Genomic DNA, 18101 nt, shown 5'->3' with positions numbered 1-18101 from the left:
TGTCGAATTGTTCAGCAAAGTGACTGGCTTGGCTGATTGTTCAGCACAGTGGTTGGCTTGGCTGATTGTTCAACACAGTGATTGACTCAGCTGATTGTTCAGCACAGTGATTGACTCAGCTGATTGTTCTGCACAGTGATTGACTCAGCTGATTGTTCAGCACAGTGGTTGGCTTGGCTGATTGTTCTGCACAGTGGTTGGCTTGGCCGATTGTTCAGCACAGTGATTGACTCAGCTGATTGTTCAGCACAGTGATTGACTCAGCTGATTGTTCTGCACAATGATTGACTCAGCTGATTGTTCAGCACAGTGGTTGGCTTGGCCGATTGTTCTCCACACTGATTGACTCAGCTGATTGTTCAGCGCAGTGGTTGGCTTGGCTGATTGTTCAGCACAGTGATTGGCTCAGCTGATTGTTCAGCTCGGTGATTGGCATGTCGAATTGTTCAGCAAAGTGACTGGCTTGGCTGATTTTTCCGCTCAGCAGGCTGATTGATTCCTTAAATTTTTGATCATTTTGAAACCACGCAGATGTAAGGCATAATAATTAAAATAAAACACATTGATTTAAACATATTGGAAAATGACATATCGCGTGACTAAGCTGTACCATTTAAGTTTTTTTGAAAGTGGGCTTGAGGGACCCGTGTACTCATAGTTTTGGCATCTTTTCTATTTCAGTAAACCCAATTATGGTGACCGAAGTGTAAACTTTTATATCTTTTGTACCAGCCGTCGCCGGAGTTATTTCAAGAGTTTCACACATCGGTTGAACATTCCTAGAACAGTCTGCGGTGCCCTAAAGAACACCAGCAGTCTATAGCACGAATAAAGGTATGGTATCATACGACTATATCCTAGTGTTGACGCTGTATTGTACTCATTGTTCTTCAAGCACACTGGCAGCGAGTCTTAGATTCCCGGCGCCCTATTCACAATACAGTGTCGACAAAAACACGAGAATCTTTTAAAATCCAACCGCTACAGACTGCATAAGGTTGTAACGTTGTCTGCACTTTGATCAAGCCTCATCCGTCTGAAGAATGCTGTCTGACTGTTCACGGGTTATATCAAGAGGACCTCTTCTTTGTCTGAACCCAGATCGAAATTACCGTTTCCAGCTCGTCCGGAGAACTTTTGAATCAAGTTGTAAGAAATTGTAAGCACAGGCTCGATGGCCTCTCTTAGCGGCTTTCCGGGAGGTAATTCGGTATTTGGTCGATACTTTCCCGCCGCTTAGGGGAATAAATCCACGGCCCGACAACGACGGGTTTTACAGTGGAATTTAACACCGCCGCTTGTTAACCCGCGCATATTCGCGCTTAACGAGTCAGCAAACAATTGAGAGGGCAACATATGTTTGACAAGCACCTATCGCGTTTTTATGCTCCGGGTATATTCTGTAATGATTTCGCTGCTCAGATCACATATTTTGCCTGGTCCATGATTTGCATGCCGATTTGCAGTTGGTAAAAGTGGATGCATTTTCGCATAGTTGGGGAAACTATACCGTTTAATTATACATACATCTTAAGCAAAAATCGTAACATACATGAATCCCGGGCAGTTTAACACTGAGAGAGTGTGTGGCAAAGAGTGTTTTCTGTCAACTATGATGCATTGTTTCATTATAGTGTACAGGCTTCCCGACTATGAAGGGAACTGTTTTCCAATGCAGCCCCAATGTTATATAGCACTCTTAAGGGCCAGTCAAAGTACACTATTCATGTAGCTATAAACCAACATAATCTCGGAAGCTTATATATCGGTCCACATGTGCTTAGAGTATCACACAATATGATATTTGAACACTGTAAACGAAGTACTTTCAAAGATTAATTTTTAAACAGTTGACTCCCAATGTCTTGAAATTCTTCCAAGTACTTTGAATTCAATGATTTTGAGGACAAGTGGGGGCCCTGAATACTTTGACTGATCAACTTAGTTTAACTTATTCTATGACAACTGGGCCTCTGGTGCCGGTGTCTCAACGAAAGCAAAAAGGCTGATTCTGCTTCAGAATGAGCTATATTTTATTGTCGATGGTCGCCTGTTTCATTGGTTGAGACTGATGGACAGCTTCGTGTGTTCCACAAAAACAGCTCCACCGCTTATTCTAAAATGCAATAAACTCCATGAATGCTCACTGAGGCCTATATAGAACTCAAACGTGTGGCTAAAGTAGTTGACTTCAGTTAAACTATGCATACGATTAGAAACAATGATAAGCATGCTTAGGTGTCACTGAAAATGAATATTTTTGGTGATGTTTTGGTGGCAAACGTCTCAGTTTGCAGAAGGGTCTAGACTGCTTTGTGTCGAGTCTTGCTGTCATCCGTCTAAGGCATTTTTGTTTTCGTTCAGAAAGTTTGTCTTATACGTGGCTTGATGCAGTGGTGGTCTCCTCGCTATGGTTTCTTTTCTCCATGTGAAAACATGACAGTCATCTTACAAAGTCAAGCGAAATATTGCTGCAACTCCGCATAAACCACTAATCAGAAATTCGATAAAGATAATATTTGTTGTATTGCGATGTATCCTTAAAGGGTAGACTGAGGATTACGTTATCCGATCTCGGTCAATCGTGTTATTAGGCTTCCCGGAGGAGTATATCATAAGATTTTTACTAAAGGCAGTAAAGGCAGTAAAGGCAAAAATGAAGCCAGGGTCTTCAGAAAAACGGTGGAAAACAGTATCAAAGACAGATTATGAGACGGTGAAAAAAAAACTACATATGCTCAACAAACCCCACGTTAAAACCCAACCATGCACCATCGATTTGTCTGGTATGGTGATCCTTTGAGGCGGAATCATGTTATAGAGTTGCATAAACCTTTCCAAATGTTGACGTGATGAGATTTGATTCATGATGCATATGTAGTACAATTCGAACTCAGGTGGGAACATGCCGTTCCACATTGCATGGAAAGCGGAGTCACATAGGATCTGTGATCTCTGCTTGTGGGATCGTGATGTACACCATGTGCTATCACTCACACAGGCACGGTGCGATCACGACTACTATACGTCCCTATGATGGGCTCACGGAGTACATCAATCACAGAGCGGGGACCTTTGTGAAAACACTCTCGCGTCCAGCGTGTCTAGGAGCCACTCAATCTCGCCCGCATGGATTGCAAAACAATTGAGGCCAATTTCGGATCGCAGTGGCCTTTGGCCGCCAATGGTCGTACGTTGCCATCAAATCTAACAGTACTTTCATTACTTTTCCTCGAAATTGATGACATGTAAAGTAAAAACAGGGGAAGAGCTGACACTGGTCATCAATATCATCACCGGTTTGCCCGTGGGCTCCGTGAGAATTCAATTCGTGAAAGAGGACGGGAAAAATGACTCTTATTTTCTTCTCCTTCAGGAACATCTCTGCGCCACCGCTTGAATGACACGTTGCCAAATGTAACCTGTCAGAACAGTGTATCAGCGACGAATTGGAGAAAAAGGATAACGGGGTAATATGACGGTGGCAATAAATCCCGCTATCTTGTATCGTAAAACTACATTTTGATATATACAAACAAGATCAACTAAGGTGGGTTATGGGACACCACAGTTGGAGACAGTAAACCCAGCCACTCTGCATTGTGAAACAACATTCCTATATACAGGTATACCAGTTAAAGCAACTAATTATGTAAGGCGGATAATGGGGGCAATCCAACTGGGAAAAATTCAACCACCCTCCATTCTATTGACATGTATTTGTCATGTATTTTTTACTGGCACTACATTGCTCTATTCTCCTTATGCAGAGGACCGTAGACCTAAGGGTACCGGTAGGTTAGGACGGTCTGGTTTAGAGAGACTAACATTGCTCAGGAAAAGGCGGTGAAATCTTTCTTTAAATAGTATGCAGGTTAAAGAGGCTATAGTGGAAGGTTTTGGCCAAAAAACAAAAAAATCGATCAGTGTAAAACCCAATCGAATTTTTGTTGTTATTTCAGATAGCCGAAATAATTACTTTTCCCAAAATGTCAGCCTCATTTGAGACCGTGTTACCCTTCAAAACCCGAAACAAAGCTCCTAAAATTTATAAAACGGGTCGCGTTATAACTTTTTCAAATTTACAATGATTTCAACACTACAAATAGTATAAGTATGAGTCTGATATTTATTGAAATATAATAATTTCAGCTCTTCTACAGGTAAAGACAGAAAATTTGATTTGAATAGCGAATATGAAATTTTCCCCAATAATCTGCGGTATAGCTTCTTTAATGCAACACCCTGTTTTACGGAATCATAAGCTCAAAACTGCGCTTGACTGACGTGCACAATTTACTTATGTTGGGTTAGAAAAAGAACACGTGTTACAACCCACGGCACCAACGCCACACACCATGTATACTATTCTTATTTTTCACTATTATTAACTTTCATACGTCCAAGTTAGCAGAACTTCTGTTTGGTTAATATTGTAAAAGCGTCAGGTTCCACTGAGAGAGAACACCTGACGCTAAAATTGCTTCCGTAGTGAAATGAATTGTATGATATGCAATGTGCATCCAAAAATTTATAACCCAAAACGACAAATGGTCCACAAAAACAAGACACATCATTTATGTTAGCAAATTGATCTTTGTTTCTTTGCTTGTTTAGGGTAAATAAATCGGTTTTTGCTTCCATTTGTATACGGACAGGTGTAGGATTTACGTGTTTACATTGAATAAACGCACCGTTTCTCTACGAATAGGAACCGTGCTCCTGATGTACATAGCCTCGCGCAAAAAATGCCAGCTACTTTCTAACATTATTATTTAGACAATTTAAAATACGATTACTATTTCATTATCCAGTATGTCTCACACATAAGACTAATTGTTAAACAAAATCTTCAGCAGATGTAAGACAATAAATGTCACCTTAGCAACTAAGGTGACCCAAACCTTATCATGTCAGAAAATCACACTAACAGGTATAAGGTAATGTATGCCGATAACAATAAGCTAGTATGGGATAAACAGTGACGATAGGGACTAAAACAGACACTCCGACAGGCACGCTGATAGACATCCCCAAAATAGGTTTTCCAAAATGGCACTAAGATGATAGAAAATCCCACAAGCAATCAGATAGGCATTGGGATATGCACTCCGATAGGCATTCTCACCGACATTACTTTATGCACTCTGATAGGCAATTTAACTGACACTCGGATATGTAATGATACATACTGCAACAGGTATATGATAACAGACTGCAGCATAGAGAGCAATGCTAGGACATTGACGACAGTGTGATAATTGGTAAATGGCAACATATAACTAGTGAAACACAGCCTCTTGTCTTTTTACCTCAGTTAGCGTTACTGTTCATCTAAATGCTTAAACGGTAACAATTTGCAAGCCCCGTAGCTAAAATATAATTGGCACTCATATGGATACATAGGGTCTTTACGACATAGGCAACTCATCTGGCAGTCCGATAAGAACTATTTAGCTCTAATGTATTTGGGCCGAGGTAACCATGGTAAAATACTTATTTTCTGCCGGCACATCGCTCAACCAATGGGAGTACATGTTTTGAAAATTGTCAAGATACTGAAAAAGATGCGTCGGAATCTGGACGTAATCAAATCGGATGTATTGTAATCGCATTTCCTGCCAGAAACCCGAATTTCTAACGATCTGAACGAGTTCGTTTTTGCCGTTAGCCACGCGACGGCCTGTCAGGGTATGACCTTATCTAGGGCTTGGCTGCGCTTGTTCCGGAAAATAAAACAAGGAGATAAAATATGTGTAAGCCTGCCTTTTTGTCTTGGGCTTGAGATGAAATATGAAGGAGGTCTGGAGGCATGAATATCGACACCTGAGCTTTCTCACAGAAACCCTATACAGTGAAACGCAAAGACACAAGGAGCGACATCAACATCAGCAGGATAGAAACTGTAAACTTAAGATGTCAAATTTCAAGTCTTCAGTTAGTCGATGGCAAGATTGCGTTGTCCAATTGTAAGCTGTCGTTGTCTATTGTCTATTGCAAAATGAGAGACAGACGTGCCATCTGGAGATAACACGCACCCGCACACCGGTTTGTTAAAGAGGCGGTGATTGGGTAATTTTCGTGCACGCGTGACCGGACATATCCTGTACATGTATAGACAACCAGAAGAACCATTACGCCGGTCAGGCTGGGAAGAAAGGCACTGGACCATTAAACGTATCGATCGGTCATCAAAAACAGCATAAGATCAAACAAATGCGGGTCCAATGCACACTTACTTCAGTAAATATCGACATTTGTAATTAAGACGGCTATGATAAAACCGGGTTTATAAGTGGGCAAGAAGCACGATTCAACAAAAATCAAACAAAATCCTAGTGATTCAAGTTATCATTTTCTTTACGTACATACAAATGAGTGTCATTGTGAAGACGGTATGGTAACGACGTAGACAAAATGCTCCATCATGCGCTAGATGGAGGGGCGGAGGGCTCAGGCAAATCACAGCACGCAGTCAGAATTAGCCAGTTTCTGTATTCTATTCTTATCCGTTTTTGATCATGAAACTGAACAAAAATATTAGTGCAAATGCTGGAAGCCAAATAAATGTACACTAAGATTAGTGCAAATCAATTCTCACACCGCATAACATAACGAAACGAAGATTCAAGTTTTGTTTGAAGACGGGTAACCCGGATCATGTACATTCATAGCGCAGTTTCCAACGGTGTCCTACTCTACTCGAGTTTATAAAGGTATGAGCCAAAATAAATAGTGGAAACGCTATCAGCTACTCTCAGTTATATCTTCTTAAAATGTGATTTTGTGACATTTTGGTTCCAGAATGCTTGTATCTTTTATAACCTTTACCTGTAAGAAATAAACCGTGATCTAAACGTCCAATATCACTCAGAAACTAGCGGATGTCTTAACGGTAAACATCCAATATCGCTCGGAAATTAGCGGATATCTCCACGGTAAACATCTAATACCGCTCAGAAACTAGTGGATATCTCCACGGTAAACATATAATATCGCTCAGAAACTAGTGGATATCTCCACGGTAAGCATCTAATACCGCTCAGAAACTAGTGGATATCTCCACGGTAAACATCTAATACCACTCAGAAACTAGTGGATATCTCCACGGTAAACATATAATATCGCTCAGAAACTAGTGGATATCTCCACGGTAAACATCTAATACCGCTCAGAAACTAGTGGATATCTCCACGGTAAACATATAATATCGCTCAGAAACTAGTGGATATCTCCACGGTAAACATCTAATACCGCTCAGAAACTAGTGGATATCTCCACGGTAAACATCTAATATCGCTCAGAAACTAGTGGATATCTCCACGGTAAACATCTAATATCGCTCAGAAACTAGTGGATATCTCCACGGTAAACATCTAATATCGCTCAGAAACTAGTGGATATCTCCACGGTAAACATCTAATACCGCTCAGAAACTAGTGGATATCTCCACGGTAAACAGTCTTAAGAAACGTCCTGGGGTCAGTATTCAAGTTATGTACACTCAAAAACCTAATGTGTTAATTTTAACATAAAGTCTGTTGTCTGGGTGATGCTAGAATGATTCTGTCATTTAGCAGATTGTTCTGTTAAATATAACACACATATTCTACTGTATGCAGCATAAAGATGTTCACTGTGACACAATATTGTGCTATAACAACAGAATACACTCTAGCATCACTCAGGCAACAAACTTTCAATTAAAGTTAACAGCTGTATTTCAGAGCGTATCTACACATTCCTGAGAGTCTACTCTTCAGTAAAACAACTACACCATCCCGAGCTGCAAGCATATACAAACTCCCAATTTCTTTACGACTGGCCTATATAATGGACGAAGAAAATCGAGACTATGTAGGGCTTAACTTACATACCTCTAAGTCAGGGAAGAAATCACGTGGAGCTCATCAGACTGATTAGCACGGAACCGAGTGATGTTTGTCTAAACGGCAGTTTAAATATATTAGGCGTCGAAACGAGGTGCCTCCAACAGCCTGGGCGAGAGCGCATAGCTCACACCACCGTCACAGAGGCTTCCGTTGACTAATTGCCACCTTTGAGGAGAGCGAGGGATCGAGAGAGACTGGAAGAGAAAGGTTTCAGGGAGAATCGATTGGACCCTTTATGATGGCGTGGAATCAGACAAGCCGTACTGCTTTCCTTAGCACTGATGGTCTATCTCGGCAAGGCACCTTCGTCAGCTTTGACGGCCTGCGTGTGGACGATTCCTCGCCTGAATTGGCACTTCGAAATAACGGTATGTCCACTTCCCAGGGTCGAGAGACTACCAAGGGAAAGACATGTTAACTAACGGGATGCCTTGCTGACAGCGGAGGCCAGCTGCAGAGCAGTCCTAACGACCATCGAGGATGTCCGTCCATGTATTCTTAACGACAGGAACTGTACGCTTGCCACAGGTAACACAAATCCGACTAACCTGGTAACTACGGCCGGCACTTGTGTCAAAGCTTGCGGTAATTACCTGAAAAAACTGTGAACTCTGTGGAATTTATGACACCCGTGGTGCAGTAAGAGAGAATTTGCCTTACTCTACGAGAACAAGATGACAATATAATTAACATCTAGGGTAATCGTCAGCCACGGGTTAGTATTTTCTCAATACGAGGAAAGCGGACTGAGAGTTTTTTTATTTTCTAAATTAAAAAAAAAACCCATGCCACAGTTCCAGGAACTTCGCATTGCTCTTCACCTTATCTTACCACAGTATACTCGGACCGGTACAACATCAGTAGTGTTAATGTAAGCTGATAAGTAATTTGACCAAGTTCTTTAAACATGAACGCCTCTTCCATATCACAGATAAAACGAGTTGATCGACCCAAATAATCTCCAATTTTTGAAGTGAACTTAACTAAGAAACATCTGCCAAGTCTAGGTAGGAAGTGATCTTACACAACAGTGTTGGGGTGTGCACAGTCATCCAGCTGTTAGAAATGCTTGCCTTTCTAACGCTCTCTGAAACAAGCGGCTTGGGCTCAAAACCGTTCCTGGACAACGGATTTTTTTACATCCCTCTTTTCCAACAGGTCGTGGGGCCGTTGTGAGGTCCACAACACTCGTTGGACAATCTTACGTTCGCTGGAGAATGGAGAATGATCTTCTACCATTATGATGTACATATCTGTGCGTCACGTAACGGAAAGTTCTGCAGTAATTTACCAAACGTCGGTGGTTTAACCCGGGCAATCCGGTTTCCTCCACCCCCGATACTGACCACCATTATATAAGTAATAAGTGAAACATTATTGAACATGAAATTAAACAGCATTGAAACAAACAAATAAATAAATAAATAAAAATAAATTACAAGTGATATAAAAGTTGACAGTATTACATCACAAAGCTTCTAAATGGATAACAAATTATGATTTCATTTTACCAACCTTTCGATGTACATTATAGAATCGTTATCAAGCATTCTAACATCGTTATCAAGCATTCTAACATCGTTGTCAAGCATGTTTGACAACGATGTTAGAATGTTCTTCGGAACGTTGGTAAAAATAAATAAGAATTTGTTATTCATGTAGAAACTTTGTGATGTTAAATAAATTACGCTGTTCTTCCAGACGATAGACAAGAGACCAAATCTCTCTTTTAAAACTCCATTAACAAATCCACAGGCTGATCATGTGCGTGTACCATAAGGTAAACTTCAACTATCAATACCTATTGCCCACCCTACTAGAGGTACCAAGGTAACTTCACTTTAACAAAAATGGTGGTTATGCTTGGTTGATTTTTGATATGTTGAAGATTAATGTGTAACCTGAATGTAGTGGTAAGGCATAGTACCACGCGTAAGTTAGGGGATACATAGTTTTGAGATTGAAATTGACAAATTTACTACAATCACATAAATAATAAGCAAAATAAAAGCGCTCGCGTATCATATATCGGCCCTAACAAGCAACACCTGACCAAAAGAAATTTCAAACTTCCGGTTGCGGAGTTACGACCTTTAAGGTGCTCTCTAGTCATTGAGGCGAGTTTTGGTCTTGGTCCCAAACTGTCACACTGCCTAATCGTGGAGAGTGACAGTTTATGAAATGCCAACATGAAGTTAAAGTTTTGTTAAATAATTTGGCGTTTTCTGACAGTTTTTGCAGCTGTTTTAGATAGGATGTTATGACTCATTTAGGTATATGTACGTAGAATATGTTCTAAACGCCCGGTAAAATGTCCGTAATTTACCCACTTGCAATGTCCTAGATGGAAGAGTTTTCAGAAACTATAGAATGTGGGCTCTCTTGACAATAGCCTGTCGGTAAAGGACGTATCAAATCGACTCCATTGCCGAACCTATGGCGCGCCATATCAAAGTGTTGTGTCTGGGATAGTACAGGTAGAGGCCACACATATACCATACAGGTAGTAAGACCTTCACCAGAACATTCCCGCATTTAGGTTGGCTTGTAAGATCAGTTAGGTTGGCTACTAAGATAAGTTAGGTTGGCTAGATAGATCAGTTAGTTTGGCTTGTAAGATCAGCTAGGTTGGCTAGTAAGGTCAGTTAGGTTGGCTAGTAAGATCATGGGAACATCTCCGACAGGTTGCCTATATTGTCCAGCGTCCTGAATCTACAGATCGGACGGGAGAAGTAGTTAATCATGCATGAAACATCGTCTTGACTGATTAGACTAATTAGGGCGATCTACCGGGCAGTAATTAAGGCCTTAATTTGAACACGTGGTTCAAGAACGGAACTCCAGACACAACCTCAGAACGATTTTCAAATAATCAATGCCTTCTTTCTCAGTAAGAAGTTGAGTGAAGTCGTAAAAATTATTCAAGAATTCAGTAAGATTTGTGGACATTATATGCTTTTAAGATATGTTTTTATTTTATATTCAGAATAACCATAAGATTTTAACGTGCATGTACCTTTGAACAATGTTTTGGTCTTGTCACGAAGGGTGACATGTTTATAGTGTTGCCTAACTGTACACCACACACGAAATCCATTCAGCCAAAGTAGGCCTACACAGATACCAGTTCGCTCACGCCAAGGTCCAGGCCACAACGTCTCGGCGTCGTAACAGATATTCCTGTATCTTCAGCCTTCAACCATAATGGAAGTTTCGGGTGAATAATCACGTACAACGCAAACCATCAAAGAAGGTATACAAAGTGAAACATTAGAACGGATTCTTGCAAACAGTTGCAGTCAGCAGTTTTCAGTGGAGACGGGAAAGACTCTGGTAATGCTTTACGCAAATACGATCAGTTTTCAAAACGTGCACCACGCTAGTTCATCAAGGTTGTCATGTTTAAGGAACTAACAATAAAGCAATCGACTAGAAGTTGAATCAGCCTCTCCTGCTATAGACCTGTGATACCCTAATATTGGGAACCCCATAAACAACTGAAACATATTAATGGGAGTAATTGCTAGGGTGTGATCTACATTTTTCTTTTCTACTCAACCTGTTGAGAAAACAACACTGGTTACGTATACATCTGGTATTACGTGCAACAATCACTAAAAACGATGCTCTACTTCTATCTGTTGAAAAACATCGTTTCCGGTAAATGCTGGAACAAATTACACATATTTCACAGAATTCTTCACGTGTTCGTATAGTTATATTGAAGCATCTTATTTGATTGATTGATTAACGCCAAGTTTTTTTTAAATACTCAAATTATTTTTCATTTATCCAACGACGATCAGATGTACGGGTGCATGGGAACAGGAGTGCCCGGCGTAACGTGCTCACATGTAAAATACCGGAACTTATTTACGATGGTGATACCTGATGTGATTAAAATCGGGTCCAGGAAATGCCGAGGGATTGGTGAAATGTGGTCACGGCGATCCCGAGATCAAACGAGAGACATGATCCCTCCAGCTATCCACTGCCGCCATCTTCAATTTCACGGGGATTTACAACAATTTAAGTAGACTCATGTTATGGCCTGGGGACATTCGGCCGTCATCACCAACTCCCCCAAACCTCTCCTCACCCCGTCATTTCCCCACCGTGGACATGCTAGGGTTCAGCCAGAGAACACGCCAATAGAACGCATGTTTCCCCTCTAGGGGAGTCTACCTTTTAAGGCGATAATTGGGAGATGAATTTAACAAGCCCACCGGCGATCTTTGCTACACGACGTAACTGTAAATAAATTGGCGCAATTTGGAGCACCACCAGCGCAGTGTCACGTCGGGCCTTCACGAGGACAGCCAAGAGCTGTCGAACAACGAAGGCTTGGTGCCTAGAGAACCAACAATGGGCTAATAAACGGGATTACCAGATGACTTAACTTTGGAAAGCAGGGTAAGCCGCGCTCATCACAAATGTACCAACATTACAGGGGGTTGAAAAATTATGAAATATCTTCAGCTAAAACGGGCATTTGAAACGAGATTGTAATGGCACATCTAGAACAAACCAATAGTCACTTTCGCTGTACCCCGTTTTTATTACTGATTGTTATAAGTATTATAAGTCTAATAGTTGGCATAATTCAGACAAAATCAACGATTTCCCCCAAAAGATATGCGCTTAGTGTCAAAGCATGGGTAGGAAAAGTTATCCATCTCACACTTCAATTATTATAACATTGTATACTTCGCTTCCCTTTTATTTATTTATTTATTTGATTGGTGTTTTACGCCGTACTCAAGAATATTTCACTTATACGACGGTGGCCACTTCCCTTTTATGACGAATTACAATCGGACTCAATAAGGCTAATATATATGAGGACAATAATAATGCGTACTGTGCCATATATGTGTATGTATGCGTACTGCGCCATATATGTGTATGTATGCGTACTGTGCCATATATGCGTATGTATGCGTACTGTGCCATATAAGTGTATGTATGAGTACTATGCCATATATGTGTATGTATGAGTACTGTGCCATATATGTGTATGTATGCGTACTGCGCCATATATGTGTATGTATGCGTACTGCGCCATATATGTGTATGTATGAGTACTGTGCCATATCTGTGTATGTATGAGTACTATGCCATATATGTGTATGTATGAGTACTGTGCCATATATGTGTATGTATGCGTACTGCGCCATATATCTGTATGTATGCGTACTGCGCCATATATGTGTATGTATGAGTACTGTGCCATATCTGTGTATGTATGAGTACTGTGCCATATATGTGCATGAATGAGTACTGTACCATATATGTGTATGTATGAGTACTGTGCCATATGTGAATGTTTGTGTACATGGGGTTTAACTTATTTTTCCATTTTTCAGCCATATGACGACGAGGAGTCATTATGTGCGTGTACATATACCTTGCCTTCTTGTGGATGCCGTCACTGACGTATCATGCCGAAGACACCAGACATGACACCCAGTCACTTTATACTGACACCGGGCCAACCATTCATGTTTCCTGGCTCTAATCTGTCACTGCTGGATGCAAAGTGAGGCTGCAACAAGTACCATTTTTAAAGTCCTTTGTATTACCCGACCCAAGTTTGATGCCGGGCTCTCCAGACTTCGAAGTGGACAGCTCTAACCATTTCACCACCGAAAGTGGATGATACCTCGACAGAAGCTTCCTTTTTCTGTATATATAACGTATCTGATATGATCTTTTGGTAGACGGATACCAAAATCCGGATCATGGCACGTAGAAAATTAACCACAGACGAAAGCAATTCCCACAATAGCTGACAAATATAACTGAGGTTATTCGCAGACGTGAGAAGTATGGGCAACAACAAAACCGGCATTCAGCTGAACATTGCTCGTGCGATTTATCCGCATCCACGGCCATAACCAGTGTCTTGACAAATGGGTCAATGGAGATAGCCAATAGAAACACGCATAGTCCATCACTGTCTAAACGTGAATCTGTGCGTCTTATCCAGCACACGGCAGCTGAAGACATCGGCTCCGCGGAATTCCGCGGCATGGCGTGATTTACAGACTCGAGCACGGCGACGTGGACTGAGTTCAACCAGCGTGCCTTCATTACAGGCCATAATGTGAGTTGACCAGACGAGCGACTTACGCATGCGAACAGAAGTGGCGGACTTCAGATTCCAAGCACCTCTCTAAATCACGCCGACTCCCCGACACGTGGGGTGTCTCGATCACCTCGCTAAACATGTCCGAAAACTAATATTTTCTTAGCCTCGAAGAGCTTTGGATGTCGTACAACGGGATACGCGCGTCACAACGGAGACCCCATGGTCTAGTACAGCAGCTAATTTGCATAACACTTATGGCCGTCTGGTAGGATTGATTGGTCTGTAGTTCGGTACACAGTCTCCCCGGATGCTCCTGATTGATTGATACTTTGCAATCCCAAAGCACTTGTGGAGCATTTCAGCCGCTTGTGGCAATTAACACCATTGACATACTGGCTACTTTATTTGCTACACTAATTGTTTAACAGGCAAAACAACGCCGATCGGAACTAGTTACCGCTTACTCTTAATCTGTACGCATCGGCATATTAAAAAGTAGCTCAAAGCACATTGCTTCATGTAATAAGCCTAAACGCACTAAACTACATTATTAAGTGGGAGCGGTTCTCAGTCGAGTCGCTAAAATGCTTTTTGGCTTCACATGATAAAAATAAAATTCATTAATTCTAATAAGCAACAACACGAAATCTCAACGGGTTAAACTAACAGCTGTGAGCGCATAGTGGCCGATTGGTTAATGCAAAATATCTACGGAGAGTATACACATGGCATCGACGACAGTGCGATAGCTGGTAAATGGTCACACGCTTTGAGTAATCCTAGACCAGTTAGGTCAGTTGTACAAAAGTGCATTTCTCTTTTTCTTAAAACATACTCTGCTCAAGCCAATGTTCTGTGTGTGTATCGGGGGGGGGGGGGGGGGGGCGGCGGTTAGCATTTACATAAACAGCTGAAGTTAAGCGTAAAATTAAATTAAGTCAAACTGACAAGACGCCTGATTTAACTGGTTAGGTGTGACCACCTGGCAGTTTTACTCTAGCCACGATATGGCGTCATAATATAATCATCCATTCTCCAAGCTCTGGTCTGTTGTAATATAATTAGCGGCATTTCCGGAATATGAGGTTGCATGGTCAGACGCAGAGTGAAGCTGACGTGAGTTTGCGAACTCTGATAAATACCCTTAAGGTTTTAGCTATATTTAATCGTCTCTCTAATAGCACACATTTGTTATTATCTGTCTCGTTTAAGTTATTGCTTACGTTCAGTTATCTGGAAAATCACCCGTACTGTCTGCCAAAACTGCCTTTCGCCAGCGTAACACCACACGATATATTGGACGTCCATATTATTGCAAAGAAAATGAAATTAGAATACTTGATTTTAAAACTGACGAAGGCTTCATTGCTTCGTTTAACCGTATAATGCTTTCGTAGAAGCGACATGCTGGATAATATGGGGAATGCTATATTATATATGTTATACTTGGGTGAAGAGATACCAGGATGTGGTCGAGACGAGTTTATCCCGACCTTCCCCCATGTCACAAAAACTAAGAGCTTATGTCATATTAGTGGACGGTAATTTAAAGGTAATATGGCAGAGCTTTTTTGACAAATATCGTCAGTGACGGTCACGGAAGCATTTTACTTTTTGGCGTATTTTTAACACAGCCGAGTCATAAAACATTATACAGCAGATGGTTCTTGTTGGAGCCGACAACGCAGTAAAAGTCCACATCTCCCATGATCATCACCGGCAGGGATGATATCTCGATAGAAGCTTCCATTTTCCACGGAAGAGGCCATCATCTTCTGGGGTTACGCCTGTCTCACCTTATCTACATTTCAAATGTTCCCATTAACAAACTCAGCCTACGCTCTACTTCCGACGCCTTCAGAAAAAAACATAGCACATGCAGTCAATCACCTGCTCGCCTTTCCCTAACCTTGAAAACCTTCCTATAGAATCGTGGCACGTGATCCTCTAACAACCACATAGGGGGCGGAATCAGGATTAATTGGTATAGTAGACTTGTTCCAGTATAACTAGCACGAGGAAATGTAAATATAATTAAAGGTGTACGGTACAGAGAGTAAGATCAGAGCAGCGACGACAGTGTGATAGCTGGCAAATGGTCACACATAACCGATGAAATACGGCCTCTTGTCAATTTACCTCAGTCAGAGTTTTATTCTAACTGTTCATGCATAAATAGTAGCAATTTACACTCTCCCTAGCACCATGGCTTAAGAAGAATTTTTTAGGTGTCACTGGTCTAGAATTACTCAAAATGCTATGCAATCATTAACATACAATCACAGTGAAACAAAATGTAAAATGTCACGTTTCATGTTCTATAACCTGGAATGATTAATGGGTACCCTGTTACAAAACACAATCGAATGTAGCACGCCACAAAGGCACATATCAATAACAAATCTGTAAAAAAAAGTTTGCTCCTCAGCCATCTGAAAAGTCACACAGAAAAGAAGAGAATCGTGTTGCAAGTATTTATATAAGAAAAAAGCACGCGTTAAATATTATACGAAGTAGAGCAATAATAGTTAAATTCCGTCAAGGAAAACTCTTTCACACGTGTAACGTGTTGAATTTAACTTTAAGAGTAAATATCAATGTAAAACAACAATTAAATTTTGGACAGTTCATTAAATCATATTTGTGATGTTGATTTATTGTTTTATACCTTCCCGAAAAGTGCAGAAACAATTAAACATTTGGCATTATCTTTGAATGAAATTTTTACTAAGTGACATCAAACAGAATTACGTTAAAGCTTTTATGTTAGAAATATAATATTCCCACCTGACATACCCGTCACTTCCCCTGGCCTCCACGCGACTATGATAGATACATGTGAAAATATGTCAGGTTACGTAAATGCCTGGAACAGCACTGAGTTTCAGAGAAAGTTGATCCTGTCTAGGAAGAAAGCAACGATCTGTCATCTTGTCAGTTCTTCCAAACATTTAATCCTATTGCAAAAGCACTACAAGTTGTTTTGTCAGGAAATTCCATGAGCTGATTATTAAATTTATCCATTGTGTAACTGGCTGTGAAATCTCCCGAAGAGAGGTCAAAATGTTTCCATGGCGTTGAACAATCCCTGGAACGAATGTGTCTGAGAACTAACCGTGACCTCAGCATATGGCCACTTCCCCCACCACGGGCGATCTAATCCAAACCGACATGTATTCAAAACACAACAGCGGCATCCACGCGACCGAGACATCACGTCGCCAGTATAATACGGGCTAAAAGCGTCTTAATAAAGAAAAAACCGTTGTCCAAGAGTGGATTTAGATTTAACACCATATTTTAACGTTTTAGACGAATGTAATGATAAATGACAAAACTTCTGAAACTTAATTTAATAATTATTTGATTTAAAATTAAATTATATGATTGCGGTTTTACGTCGTACTCAGGGATATTACATATGTTATTACATGTACGACGGTGGCCAGCACTGTGGTGGGGGGAAAGCCGCGGGAAACCCCACGGTCATCCGCAGCTTACTGACACATCTCCTCATGTACGACCATGGCCAGCACTGTGGTGGGAGGAAAGCCGCGGGAAACCCCACGGTCATCCGCAGCTTACTGACACATCTCCTCATGTACGACCATGGCCAGCATTAGGGTGGGAGGAAAGCCGCGGGAAACTCCACGATCACCCGCAGCTTACTGACACATCTCCTCATGTACGACCATGGCCAGCATTAGGGTGGGAGGAAAGCCGCGGGAAACCCCACGATCACCCGCAGCTTACTGACACATCTCCTCATGTACGACCATGGCCAGCATTAGGGTGGGAGGAAAGCCGCGGGAAACCCCACGATCACCGCAGCTTACTGACACATCTCCTCATGTACGACCATGGCCAGCATTAGGGTGGGAGGAAAGCCGCGGGAAACCCCACGATCACCCGCAGCTTACTGACAGATCTCCTCATGTACGACCATGGCCAGCATTAGGGTGGGAGAAAGCCGCGGGAAACCCCACGATCATCCGCAGCTTACTGACACATCTCCTCATGTACGGACCATGGCCAGCATTAGGGTGGGAGGAAAGCGCGGGAAAAACCCACGATCATCCACAGCTTACTGACAGATCTCCTCATGTACGACCATGGCC

Source organism: Liolophura sinensis, chromosome 12 (genome assembly GCF_032854445.1).
Source record: "Liolophura sinensis isolate JHLJ2023 chromosome 12, CUHK_Ljap_v2, whole genome shotgun sequence".
In the NCBI taxonomy this organism is placed as follows: Eukaryota; Metazoa; Mollusca; class Polyplacophora; order Chitonida; family Chitonidae; genus Liolophura; species Liolophura sinensis.
The sequence above is the reverse complement of the archived record's forward strand: the minus strand, read 5'-3'. Positions refer to the sequence as shown.